Below are 15,189 nucleotides of genomic sequence, written 5' to 3'. Positions count from 1 at the left end.
ATACGTGGACGATATGATTGTAAAATCAAAAGATCGTCCAGGCCATCAAATAGCCTTGAGAAAATTCTTCGAAAGGCTGAGAAAATACAACATGAGGCTAAATCCATCTAAGTGTGCTTTTAGAGTCACCTCAGGCAAGCTTTTGGGTTATGTCATAAGCTCTAGAGAAATAAAGATAGATCCAACCAAGATTAAGGCAATCATGTCAATTCCACCGCCCAAAACCGAGAAGCAAATTCGAGGATTTATTGGTCGGTTGAAATACATAAGCAGGTTCATATCAAAATTGACAACAATATGTGAACCAATCTTCAAAAAGCTTAAAAAGAATGTACCAGTGATATGGGATGATGAGTGTCAAAAAGCCTTTGAAAAGATCAAAGTCTATCTCGCAAATCCTCCCGTATTAGCACTAGAACTTCCGGGAATACCTCTTAGATTGTACTTAACAGTCACCAAAGAGACAATGGGAGCCATGCTAGCACAAGAAGTAGAAGACAAAGAAAATGTGATCTACTATCTAAGAAAAAAGATGCTCGAGTATGAAGCACGCTATACACCACTTGAGAAATTGTGCCTCGCATTGGTATGGGCCACAACCAAGTTAAGACATTACATGCTCGTGCATACAGTCTTCGTAGTTTCCCGATTAAATCCACTCAAGTATTTATTCGAGAAATCTACACTCAATGGGCGCATATCAAGATGGATAGTCAACTTAGCCCAGTTCGATGTAAGGTTCATGCCACAAAAAGCTATCAAAGGATCCGTGGTTTCGGATTTTCTAGCAGACTTTCCAATAGAAGACTCGACGCCAATACACGACAATGAATTTCCAGACGAAGACTTGATGGTCACTGAAGATGATACTTGGACCTTATACTTCGACGAAGCCTCAAACCAAAAGGGATGTGGCGTTGGAGTATTACTAGTATCACCCAAATAAGAACATGTTCCAATCTCTATAAAGCTTGATTTCGATGTTACTAACAACGCTTCTGAGTATGAAGCATGCGTGGTAGGCCTCGAAACAACTTTGGCATTGGGAGTGAAAAAGCTACGAATATTTGGAGACTCTTCATTGATCATCAATCAAATCTCTAAAAGATGAAAAGTAAGGAGCGATAGCCTAGCCCCTTACAAACTTATCTGGAAACTCTCACTAATTAGTTAGAGAAGGTGGAATACACACATCTACCTAGAGAAGAAAATCAATTTGTCGATGCCTTGGCAAGACTAGCCTCAATGGTTAGGATTCCTACGGAAATCGAGCAAATGCCTCTAACTATAGAAAAAAGGCATAAACCGGCTTACATTCAAGCTATAGAAGATGATGAGGTGACCCATGAAGAAGAAGAAGAAGAAGAAGAAGAAGAAGAAGAAGAAGAAGAAGAAGAAGAAGAAGAAGAAGAAGAAGAAGAAGAAGAAGAAGAAGAAGAAGAAGAAGAAGAAGAAGAAGAAGAAGAACCATGGTATAAGGATATACTCAACTATGTCACCAAAGGAGAATACCCTCCCCACGCTGATAAAAGAGAAAAACGAGCATTAAGACTCTTGGCTTCCCAATATGTACTCATAGACAACGAGCTACACAAAGGGTACCTAAGGGTCGAGCTCTCTTATGTGTAGGAAAATAAGATGCTCAAAGAGCAATGAGGATAGTCCACGAAGGAATTTTTGGAACTCACGTAAATGGCAAAATGTTAGTCCAAAAGATAATGCGAGAAGGATATTATTGGACTACAATGAATAGGGATTGCCATCAATGCGTTAAAAGATGCCCTAAGTGTCAAATCTACGCTAATTTACAACATGTTCCTCCATCTTTACTCTACACCTACACGTCGCCATGGACATTCTCTACATGGGGAATTGACATCATCGGCAAAATCACTCCCCCAGGAACAGGAGGTCACGAATATATCTTAGTGGCAATTGGTTACTTCACAAAGTGGGTCGAAGCACAATCATACGCCAAACTCACTGCAAAACATGTAGCACTATTTATCGAAAGAAATACTATTTGTCGATATGGAGTCCAACATGAAACTAATCTAATCTATCTAAAATAAAATGTTGATTGAAAGTTGTGAGAAAATAACCCCAAAGAGGGTATTTAAAATACAAATTAAAATAATATAAAAGAAATTAAAAGGAAATAAAACTAAATAAAACAATTAAAATAACTAATAACTAAACTAAAAACCAAAAAAACAAAACTACAATAAAATAAAATAAAATAAAAATGAAATGGAAAAAGAAACCCCAAAAACCCCCCAAAACCGCCAGACCCACGAAATCCCACCACTATCTCCCTTCACTTCCTGCTTTCATTTCACCATTATCAATCAGCAAACAATCATCATAATCACCACCGTAAATCAACATCATCATCATCTAGCATCACCAAGTTCTCGGCCTTTGGATTAATTGAAGGAATCGTGGCCGTCCAATTCTCATAAAAATCACGTGTGATGCTCGTGAAATGGTTCGATCAAACCTCGGGTAGGTTCGACCGAACTACGGGGTTGGTTTACGGCAGAAAGGCTGCTTGTTGACACCAACCATATTTTCTATTTTCCACCAAGGGATGACCCATTTGATGGCAAAATTGCAAGACCCGAAGAACTTCTTCCATTCGTGGCGCCCCATCTTAGAGAAGCGTTTTTTCCTTCTCACAAAGCAATTTGGAGTGTACTTCTCGATATTGTCTGGAGGACTAATTAATTCTAGTATTTCCATTAGCCACATATGTAAAAAAAATTCAATGCAAATAAATTATTATTACTATACAAAAATATGTTTTTGATTTCTGTAATTAAAAATATTATTTTTCTACTAGTAATAAAATTGGAGAGCCCCGAAAAGGCGCTTTCGGATTTTTCTTTAATTCGTCAAGACTAAGCATAGACTCTCCAACTATTAATGGCATTGGATTTCTCCCAGATTCTATCTGCTCCAAAACAGTTGATATGATTGCTTGACCCTCATTAGTTCTACCACTAATGAGAAGATATTGGTTAAGCATGCAAAAAAGAAAAGCTCTTCTTCTATAAACATGAAAAGACTCAGAATAAGGTCTACCGAAATAATGGCGAGCAAATTCTTTCAAATTAACTATGCTACCATCTACTATTTTTGTTAGATCTTTGTCTTTTAAATTGAAGAAGCGTTTAAAATCCTTATAATAATATTCGTTTATTTTAGGGATTACTACAAGATCTAATGCAGGGAAGCCTAAAATAGCATCGAATTCTTCTGGCAAAGGGCTAATTTCATCATACCCTAATCTAAAACAATAAGTATCCACATCCCAATATTCTAAAGCGGTATGAATAAAGTCTACATCAAGATCTACCCCTTTGACACCATAAATACTCCCCATATGAAAAACATCTAATTCTTTTCTCTCCTTGGCAGTTAGAACTGACACCATTCATGAGTGAAGTTGGTAAAACTTTTAGAGACTAGAGACATGATTATTATTTTTTCAAAAGCTAAGAATATATTTAATCTGCTGAAATTATAAAGAAAATCGGCTGGGCAAGGGGCTATTTATATACAAAATCGGCGCAGTTTTAATCCGGGAAGGATTCGGAGTCAGCGCTCATTAGCGCCAGACGCCAAATATTGGCGCCTGACGCCAGAGCCTGGCGCCAAACGCTAAGCGTAGCGCCTGGCGCTACACCAAAACGTGTGGCGCCAGGTGGCGCTAACGTGTCTTATTGTACGAGCTTTCCAAAAACCGCGTTTTTTAGCCTGATTCGAGTCTGGCCAATGACTTTACGGTCTTTTATTCTTTTTTTTATACCTTTTTTTTTCTAATTTCATTTATTTCTTCTTCTTAATTAATATAACTATTATATTAATTATATTATTTTTCGGATTTTATTTTGACTTCACTTCCAAGTTTTTATAAATCCAATATTTTTTTGACTTTTATTATTTCATTTTTTTCTTTTTGGGGGAGAAAGTCGAATACCCTCCATCAATAATAAAAATGACGGAATTTTTGCGCAAAATTAATTGTCAAAATTAATTCTTTGCACACACAAACATGCACATTAAAAAATGAAAAAAATAATAAATAATAAATAAATACTGAATAAACTTATAAGTAATATGTATATACAAGCATGTCTAAATAATGAGGCTAAATAAAGACAAAGTTCTATACAAAGTCAAAATAAAATAAAAAGCACAGGAACAAACTATGGCGCCGGGGGACGTACACCCATCATCTCATAAAACTGCGCCGTACGAGGAGTAACCTCTCCACTAGCTCCAGCTCTGGTCTCCTCGGGAGGTGGAAAACTCAGCACAAGACTTGTCCACCCAAGATTAACCTGAGGCTGAGGCTGCGGAGGCTGCTGCGATGACGAGCCGACCTCGTACATCCCACCACCTCTAAGAGTCGAAGTAGCCTCTCCCTGGCCCACCGGCGCAACATGTGCAACCTCAGATGAAGAGCATGAGCCCTCTACCGCCTCGGTGCGGGCAGCCTCAAAACGACCACCTCGACCGCCATAACCAGTGCGGTGACGTCTCGAGCTAGACCTCGTCGGCTCCCTCTGCACCTCTGGTCTCGTACGAGTATGAGAAGGAATGGGCTGACCCTGCAAATGAAACTAAAATCAGAAATATGCAAAATAGAAGCAGTAATGCAAAAACGTAAGAAGGGAAACTACATCCTGGACGGCGTCGTCACGACGACATGTAGCCACATTCCTCATCCGAACGAGCTGGCTCCGGAAGGCATCTATGCACCGTGCCATCGTTGTGACCACCTCGCGCGAGAACTGTCAAGAAAATAAAGTCAGTAAAGATGCATAACATATATGAACAAAAGCTGCAAATAATTAAGCTTACCCGAGTCTGGTGGCGAGGAATCGACCGCTCCACGAAGCGCTCACCCTCAGCAGCTAAGGAATCATCTCCTTAATCGGCCCGTATGTCCCCTGATAATGAATAGACATACGAGATGGCATGAACTCAGTAGGTTCAGCCTGACAAAAGCAAATCAAAGTCAGTAAAGCATTACTTGGGGGCTACTTAACGAAAAGTAAAAGCCGAACATCATACCGCCACTTCCTCAGCCAGTAAGGGACTGGGGCTAACAACGGCAGTAGCTCCTCCTCATAGCACTGCCCAGGGATCGTATAAGATCGCCAAGGGGTACCAGCTATCTCTGACATGCTCACCAACCTCGCGGCGTTGAACATGTGATGACTCGGTGGAGGAACAGGAACGACAAAGGTGTCCGAGGAATGCTGAATAGCAACCCTCTCTCCAAGATACGCGATTGCTCCATATGTCCCCAAGAAATAGCGACGCTTGGCAGTATACTGCACTGCTAGCCCAGTGTAACACCCCAATAATTCTCCCTTTTCCAAACCACTTACTTTAAATAAAAAATAGAGGAGAATCATTGGCATGTTACCGCCACGTGTTAAAACGTTAAGGCTTTATCAAAGTATTGCAGCGGAAATCCAACTTAAATATTAAAATAATATAATTTAGAAAACCAATAAGTCAAAGCTTACAAATTGGAACCATAAAGGCCCTTATTAAAACCAAACCAATATTCCAAAATCCCAAAACATAATTAAAATAGTAAAACATAAATAAGTTCAACACAAAGAACGAATACTCTCAATCACACCAATCCCTTGACAATGCGTATGTCAAATCCCCGAACTTCACATCATCAAGATAACCTGTGCAATACTGCTCCCCAATAATACAAGTGTAATAATTGGATCATCACAGGGTCATTGAAAGGCGAAGGCCATGACCAAAAGAAAACACACAAAAGTACGCAATCAGCAAAGCTGAGTACATACAAGCTACAACGTACCAAGCCTAGCATGCTCAACTAATTAAAGTAAATAAACATACAACATAAATTCATTAATCAAGACTCCACACTTAAACAATTCAATCGACTCAACATACTTGCTAATCAATTCCAAACACTTGACTCTTTATATTTAATTTAATTAATTTAGTTGGAGTAAGCAATAGACGAGGTTGTCCAATCCACCAAATCATTTTTGTCCCAAATGACCATTTAAAATAAAAGTTTAGCGCGATGCAAGAATGGGCACGACTCCATTCTCACAAAGTTAGTCTAGGATAATCAACATTACTAGCTCAATTAAATAATGTAGTTCAAAACTACATAACACATTGTACTCTGAAAATAACCTTTATCAACTCAACCTCGAATAATAATAATACCATTCTTTACTCAACTCTGTATCCCATAAGTGTGCCATATTCGTTGTCCTATACCTAGCCTTGGACATGGGTAATTCGAATAAAACCAACAAGTATAAAAACTTGAATACTCCCAATAACTAGAAAACACCCTGAACCAGACCACATACGGGTCAATTCCCACTGTAGGGGACCATAGAAAAATAAATAATAAAGATTGTACCTCATTCTTAACTCATGATCATTATCTCATTACCAACATGCCAAGGACTAAGGTCTATAACGCCGAGCCTCAAACCCATAACAAAATAATAATCTCAACCTTTTTGATCTCATACATCGATCAAATAATCATAAACTTGATAATAAATTCTCAATATTGGCACATGTTCCCAAATAATATAATAATTCGAACTCGATTCAATCGTAGTATATCTCAACTCTTATAGGGAAATCATACTAGTTACCCAAATGTAATCAATTTTCAACCCAAAATAATACTATGCATTAGTAACCCTAAAACCTCAATAAAACAATACTCCCTATAAAAACAACATTAAAAACCCTAGAAAAATAACACAATCAATCAATACCACAAAAATAATACGACAATTAGAATCATATAATACCACACGCTAATCATATACATATAAATCATGATCATATATAATTCACAAATTATAAAATTTACACATAACAATACGGAGTACAATTAATACTAACAATTTATAATCAAACAAGTCAAAAAAATTAATTAAGGTAGTGTGATTACATATGCTAGTAATACAAACATCTCCAAATAGGTTCGTGTGATTACACATAATAAATAATACAATCAAATTAATCAAACAATTTTCATCAAAGTGTTCTCTAATCATGAAACTAAGTTCTTTTCTTTGGTACCTAAACATGATACTACTTACAACGAAGTAGACATGTACGTACCTCGTATAAACAATACTTTGTGCCACTTTTAATCACTTAAAAGTCTTCTAAGAAATAATCACTTCCTAGAAAACAAGCAACAATAATAAATTAATACTTAACCAAATTTCCAGCAATATAATTTAGATTAAAACTCCTTAAAACTTCATTAAAAACATGTTTTTATGGTTAATTATGCATTAGAAATACAATAGGAACAAAAGTCCCAATTTAATTAGTCATAAGAACCCTAAAATCCCAATTTAAATAAATTAAAACCCTTTGGTTTTTAAACTTATAAAATCTGAAAATTATAACAACAATTATAATCTGAATTATTAGTTTAAAACATAAAAACATGATTTTGATACTAAAAATATAAACTTTATACTATAAAATCAAAACCCAAAACTAATCATAAACATTAAGCATAAAAAAAACTTCGTTAAAAATCAAAAACTGCCCGAAAATCATATTTAGAGGCTGAATTTGGCCACGAGAGGGTGGTGCACACTACCAAAGGTAGTGAATCTTTCTTAAAACACTGTTTCCACATGGAAAACACTACTTTTTTGTCAAAATCGGATGAGTTCAGAACCTGATCGGGATTAAAACGGGATTAATATTAACGAACCAAAATCTAAACATTAAAACACGAATTTACGTGTTCAAAATAATCTGGAATTAAGTTAAACTAATTAGTAGTATAATCACCAAAATTTCAAAACATCATTACTATAAAAGCCCTAAATCGATTGTTCATAAAAACCCTAAAATCATGATTTTCAATGATTAAAACCCTAGGTTATTAAATTTACAAAATCTGAAAATTTATAAAATCTGAAATTATAAAGTTTAATCATCAAAATACAATTTGATACTAATTAAATTAATTTCAAACAATAAAATCAAAACCCATAATCAATAATTATAATTACACAAATTAATAAAATAAAGGAGAAAGAAAATAAGACTAACCTTTTGTGTGGGGAAATTTTTGGGATGTATGGGGTATTTATAGGAGAGAGGGTAGTAGGGTAAGTAGGGATATTGGGCCTCATTAAATTAATGGGTCAATTAAGAAAGTAAACTGGGTTTGGTTTGTTTGTTGGACATAAATTATAGAAGGAAGGTTCATAAAAAGTTCTTTGTAATAAAATCGTTTATCAACCCCAAAAATAATTTGAAACTTTTGAAATTAAATTCCGGAAAAATACAAGTAAATATTATAAATAATATATAATTTCATTTATAATATATTTTAAAATATGGGGGATTACACCCAGGGACAACCAAACGACCCACGGCCGGTACAGAACGTCAGGCTCTTGCAAAGAACGCATATCAGATAAGAATTTATCGAAGTTAATGCAAAGTACCCAAATATACAAAGAATGATACCGAGATGATCCAATCTCGGACGTAAGCAGTGGACATCCCAGCACGGCGGCTTCCCCAGGAAGCACTCACTGGAAACCTGCGCGGCGATGGTCTTGTCGCCGTAACCGAGGGAAAGTACTCGTAGAACCAGATCTACAAAACGCAAAAATTATCAGCAAGTGATAATAAAAGCTTAAATCAGAGCTAAACTTTATGGGAGATAAAGTATACCTCTACGACCCTCCAAAAGCCGGATAGAGCGACGTTCCCCGTGAAGGACCGGTGTGGACACGAGTCTCGTAACGCTCGGATGAAGTCAGCATAGGCTAAGCTGGCCTAGTCATAAGTCCCGATCAAGTGTAGATCACGCATTGCAGGAAGGTAGTAAAGTAGCACTCTACTACCTTTGTCAGGGGAGAACGTCCCTGACAGCAAAATAAGTACAAAGATGTGCACCCGCTGCTCTCGGGTGGTCACATCGTCATCAAAAGCCGCTGCTAGAGTCGAATGGCGAATCCCCTTCGCGCTGAACTAGGTCGACTCTACCTCAGCACGAGCCCGAACATCAATTAGACCCAAGAGCTCCTCGACCTCGGGAGAAAAGATGCTGATCTCGTTGTCAAACGGCAGCGCAACAGAGCTAAATTCCAGTCCCGTAATGAGACTGAAGTCGGTCGGGATGACCATCATCTCACCCCAAGGAAAGTGGAAAGTGTTGGTGGTGTCCCAAAAGAACTCCACCAGAGCTCAAACCACATGGTAACCCCTGCTAGAGGTAATCATAGCCTCTGAGGTCTCGTAAAGCGCAACCAGTCCGCAAGACTCCCATAGAAGTCTCGCCTCGTTGTCATTGGCAATGTACATCTTAAACAGGTCGCCCAAGATGTCGCAATCAGAACCATGGCAGTGCGTCCTACCAACCGTAATACCCCGTCGCACCCTCTCAGAAATGTGGTGAACAGGAGAAAAGTGCAGAGTCCGCTCATCCCACTCAGGGAGTCGGCCGAGAGAAGTGGACGGATCGGCATCGTCCTCTACGGGCTCGTGCTCCCGTCGAACGTCTCGGGACCGTGAACCCGAACCTCGCTGTCTAACCATGATACATTGTGCAAAATTATCATAAATTAAGGTTCTATAGTATCTAAGGTTCTCTTAGCCGTATGATACTATGTTCGCAAAAAAAAAGAGTACGTAGTACTAAAATAGAGCACAAATTCAAATTGAGCATATACGACATTTTCCAAGCATTCAAACAATATCTTGAAATACTATAGTAATTATTGTGACAAATTGGACAAGAATTGCTAGCAAAAACGTCAAGAATAAGCTACATTGTCTTCCCGACCTTAAGAGGTCCAACAGTGGTGATTTGTTCGTTTCTTCACCAAATTGAGTCAAAAATGTCTCAAATTACTCCCAAGTCAATATATAAACATAATCAAGCAATTTCATGGCATAAAATTTGACAAACAAAGAGAATTAAGCAATTTAAGTTTTGAATTTTCAAGAAATTCGTGAACTAATATGTGCGAAATTCATTAAGACCGGGGTGAGTTTGAAGAAAACTTACATAGATCGGGAAAATGGATGGAATAAGCTTTGATTTGAAACAAATTTGAGCGAATTCGGTTGAGAAACGAGTAAGAACGAGCCAAATGAAGTTTTGAGCGAATTCTCGAGCAAAACACGAGCAGAAGCAACGGAAATGAAGAAGAGAAGGGTATTTATGGAAAACCCGACTCTAGCGCCAAGCGAAGGACCTTAGCGCCAGTCGATAAGGCTTAGCGCCTACCGCTAGTGCCAGCGTCTGGCGCTACAGCCAAAAATGCAGTGCTACAGCCAAATATGCGGCGCTAGCGTTATATCAGCAGCGACAAACTGTCTAGCCACTCAGGGCGGTTATTCCAACCTCTTGCAATATATTTTGGGTTCCTTGGTACGCCAGTTAGCCCCTCTAAGCAATTTGACATGATTTTAGTAATTGGCTTGATTACAATTACATAAAGTGATCGACCTGATGAATGATCGTCTCACTTGGCTTAAAGCGCCTAAGCATTGGCTCATTGCAAAGCACCGACATACTGGCTCATTCAGCGAAAGGCACCGACATACAGGTTCAAAAGCAGCAGAAGCGCCGACGTACAGGCATAATGGAAGCAAAGTTCAAGCGAGTTTTTAAAGATCGACAAGCGTGGGTCTTCGGTAATTTTCCTTGGAAAATTATCGCAACAAATGAGGATAGCTTCAAGCGAGGATATCTTCGGCAGCATTCCCCTAGCTTGCGGAGAGTTGTCACAAACAACTGGAGGTGATTTCAAGAAAAGTTGTCTTCGATCGTGTTCCCTGGCTTGCGGAAGATGATCACAAAATGCTAGAAGGTGGTTTCAAGCGAAGCAATCTTCGATGGTGTTCTCTAGCTTGAAGAAGTCTATCATAGCGGAATTGGAGGCAGTTACAAGTGTAGCAGTTTTCAGGCGGCATTCTCTAGCTTGCAGGAGGTTGTCGAAAATAAAAAAATACAGCAATGCGGCAGCAAAATCGGTTACTTTCAAAGACCCGTGCTCGACGGTACAGGATACGCGTTTCTTAACTCTTTTATTTGTTTAACTAACGCTAGTTTGCAGGTATCGGCGTTACAAGAGTGGTTTAGGATTGCAGAACGTTCTGAATCATTCTCCGTCCCTATCGCTACTTTGACTTTTGTTTTCGAAACTTGCATTTCTCCAAACTCAGTCAAAGTGGGGGCTTCTGTAGACACCCATTTTTGTCTCCCCAAAACCAAATCTGGTGATGAGTACCTTTCACGTCGAATCATAATCGAATAAGTGGAAGTGTGGAAAGTCTAATGTTGCGGGTAGTTTTAATTTCTTTTCCTTTTCTCTATTTTTGAAAACCTATTTTAAGAAAACAGTCAATCCATTTTGGTTTGTTCATAGAGAGGGTCCAATAATGGTGTAGTTGGATGGGGCTTGAAAAGTGCTTTCCAACGATATATTATAAGCCCAATTCCGATGAATAATGAGGAAGTTATGGCCAAATTACTAAACTGGACCCGGTTTGAGCCTTATATGTGGCCCAATGATCTAGAGGAGGGTCTAATATGGATTTATCATTCCTAATGCAATTAGGAATGGTTTTAGTTTTCTAGATTCTTCTAGAAGGTTCTTTTCGTTCCTAATTCAATTAACATTGATAAATTGACTTTTGTTGACTTTTTGGAATTTTAATCAGAATAAAAGAGTGTTTTTGAGGAAAATACGATTTTATCCTCGTATACGGTTAAATTTTATCTGAATTTAGAAAACGCGTAATAAAATTGATTAGCGCCTAACGCCAGACATTAGCGCATGGCGCTAAGCCTGGTGCCTAGCGCTAACGTTAGCGTCTGGCGTTAATGTCAGCGTCTGGCGCTAACTTCGTTTTTTCACGTCGAAACTATGGTTTATTTTTCTATCTTTTTGGTTGATTTTCTCTATAAATAGCCTCCTAAAAACTCCGTTTTGAATCATCTACAATCATCAATTCTCAAGAACTCTCTAATTCTCTTCTCTATCGAAGTTTTCTTTTTCACTTTTCTAAACCAACCCTTTTACATACAAAATTCCGCATTCACAAGATCTAGACACACCTAGCATAACTCGAAGTTGCCTTCGCCCTAGATGTGAATGGTTTTAATTTCTGAGGGTTTGGTCCCAAATCTCTCTTTCAATTATTTAATTTAATTGTTTTATTATTTTCCTTGAAGTTACTAACGCGTGTATTTTGTTATTAGAAAGAGATACGAGGCATCCAAGTAAGTGCTTTAATGGTTTTATTGATATTATGATATAGAAATCATGTCTAGGTTGTTATTATGATTCCTAGCGTCATGTTATGGTATTTTGATCTTCCTAGTATCATGTTTAGGGTAACTTTAATATCAAATATGACAATTTTGATGTTTCCTATATTCTTTCCTAATAGCATGTTAGTATCATGTTAGGGTTAAAGCTTTAATTTTTATTGTTTATTGACATGTTAGGGTTTGTTATTAATCTTGTTAGTATCATGCCTAGGGTCTTGCTATTATTATGCTTTAGCATGATTATGATTAATATGATTATTTTATGATGATTGTTTTTATTGTTATTATCATGTTGCTTGATATTTATTGGTATTGCTTGATCACGCCTTTTATGCATGTTTAAAGGGAATTGGTACTTGTAATCACGCTTAATAAGATAATTAATAATCTTGTTTAGGGTTAATTTGATTATAATTTAAGTGATCGCCAATAATAGATTTATTTGTGAATTAATATTCAACCAACATAGATTAAACATGTTTAGGGTTAATCCTATTGATTGCATGTTATTCAGAAAGTGCACATGAATACGATCAGAATAAAGTAGAGGCCTATTATTAGGGCAGGTTCAATCTCTTTTAGGTTGGATTTGTACCTTCATCCCCGAACTACCAGTCATGGTTCCAGACCTATTGGAGTTGACGGTTTCCCGGATCGTTAAAGAGTGTAACCTTCACCCTGTGAACGGTTTACCAGTTCATAAAACTTGTTGGCGACTCTTTTGCTCTATCTTTTTTCCCTTTGGACGCCACCGTACTTTAGTGTATGATCATAGTGGGGTTCAAGCTAGGGATAATGCTTGAAATATTCCCTACAACTATCAACAATAATAATTAAAATAATACTAATCATAATAATAATAAAAACAATAATAGTACTACTAATAACAATAACCATAATAATAATAACAACAACAACAAAATAAAATATAAAAATAATATTAATCGGAAATCCCAGGCATCTACCCAGAATTTTTTTTTCTTAAAAATAATATTAATCGGAAATCCCAGGCATCTACCCAGAATTTTCAGACACACCTGGGAGGATCCGCCTGAAATTTCCGGATCCTCTTAGGTTTCTTCGGAAATTTTAGGCGGATCCCTTATGTTTTTTTAAAAAAAATTTAGCTGCTCGCCGCCGCCGGCCAAGTTCCTTCCTCCGTAAGTCTCCTATATGCGCCGCGAATCAGCCATTCCTTTGTGTAGGTAGTTGTTGATGAAGGTTGATATTTTTTTTTTTAAATTTTTTTTTTTTGCAGATTTTGATTTTTAAAATTTTTAGAGAGTTAGAGAGATAAAATGAGAGTGAATGAGGTTAGAGAGTTAAAATGTGAATTATTATGTGAAAATTCCATATTTATATGTTAGGGGTAAAAATGAAATTCTATTAAAAAAATGCGAGCTTTTTCTTGTAAAATGGGAGCGACGTTTAAGAACACTCTTGTCTACATTTCCTAAACAATTTACAAATCTAATATATATATATATATATATATATATATATATATATATATAGGAAGAGGATCATGTGAAAACAAGATTAAATCTGAAAACTGAAAATGGACAATCTCCACCGTCCATAGAAATCAACGGTTGAGATTAGAGGAAAAAAAGTTATGTCGACATTCTATCTCCTTCTCAGGTCCTTTTTCTCTCTCCTCTCTCTAAGTTCTTCTCATTCTCTTTCTAAAGAATTCACAATTTCTGGCTGAATTTCCAACAGGTTCGAGCTCTGATCTCCGGTCTTCCTCTAGTTTGATATCATCTTCATCTTCTTACTCTATCAATTTTAAAATCAAAATTTCGCTTTTTCAATTCTAATCTTGATTAGAATATAAATTTGGAAATTCTTTATCGAATGAGCAGACGAGTCGAAATTCGAACAATGCGAATGTTTATCGAGGCTTAATGAGCGATAATTCTCACATATTTCTCTCGCACTCGCTCTCGAAACGATCCTTGATGAGAGAAAATGCTGCTAAAGCCTTTGTTCGAGGTCAGTCTATCAATTGCCTGCTAAGTGTTTGTTAAAATGTCAATGAGAATTTCTTGCGATTTTCGCCTAAACTTTACTAACATTGTTCATAAACCTGCAAAAATCAAGTCAAATCAAACAATTGAAGTTGACATTTCATCAATGAAACCCTAGATTTTCGCAACAAATCAAAGTAAAATCCGAATGAAACGAAGCGACGAACAATCGAATCTTACTAAACTTGGTTACGAAATGGAAAGGTAAGTACTTCGTTTTTGATTTTTGAGTTCTTCGTTTATGATTTTTGTTTGATTTATTAATTTTGCTCTTTTTTTGGAAATTATTGATTTGATTTGTATTTTTGAGTTTCGACTTTAGTTTCATTATCGACTAGGATAATTTGTTTCCAGAAAACGAATTTCATTTCTTATTATTTTTTGTTTCGTTTTGTTAAATCTTAGTTCGTCGATCGATTAGCTGTTTCATGGCTATCGAAGTGATTTAGGTACTAAGTTTTCGTGTCATGTAATTGATACATTTTGATAAACATGAATTTTGGTGTAATGTTACTCTGAGTTTTTTCTACCTATTATCATTAATCTCCTTAGGTTTATTATCTTTCTGCTTCATTGATTTCAATATAATATTGTTTGCATTTCAATAATATGATTGTTGGATCTATGTTGTCAGAGTATAAATGCGGAAGTAATTGAAGATTAAGAACGAATTTTAATTTTGGATGCTTATTGTATAAAGATAAATGCATAGCTGTAGGACTTGCTGGAATAATTAGGATAGTAATTTTTGCAAATACAATGAAGAAACTGTGTTACTTGTTTGGAATATTT

This window comes from Chenopodium quinoa, unplaced genomic scaffold, assembly GCF_001683475.1.
Source record: "Chenopodium quinoa cultivar QQ74 unplaced genomic scaffold, ASM168347v1, whole genome shotgun sequence".
NCBI classification, from domain to species: Eukaryota; Viridiplantae; Streptophyta; class Magnoliopsida; order Caryophyllales; family Amaranthaceae; genus Chenopodium; species Chenopodium quinoa.
This window is presented reverse-complemented; position numbering follows the sequence as displayed.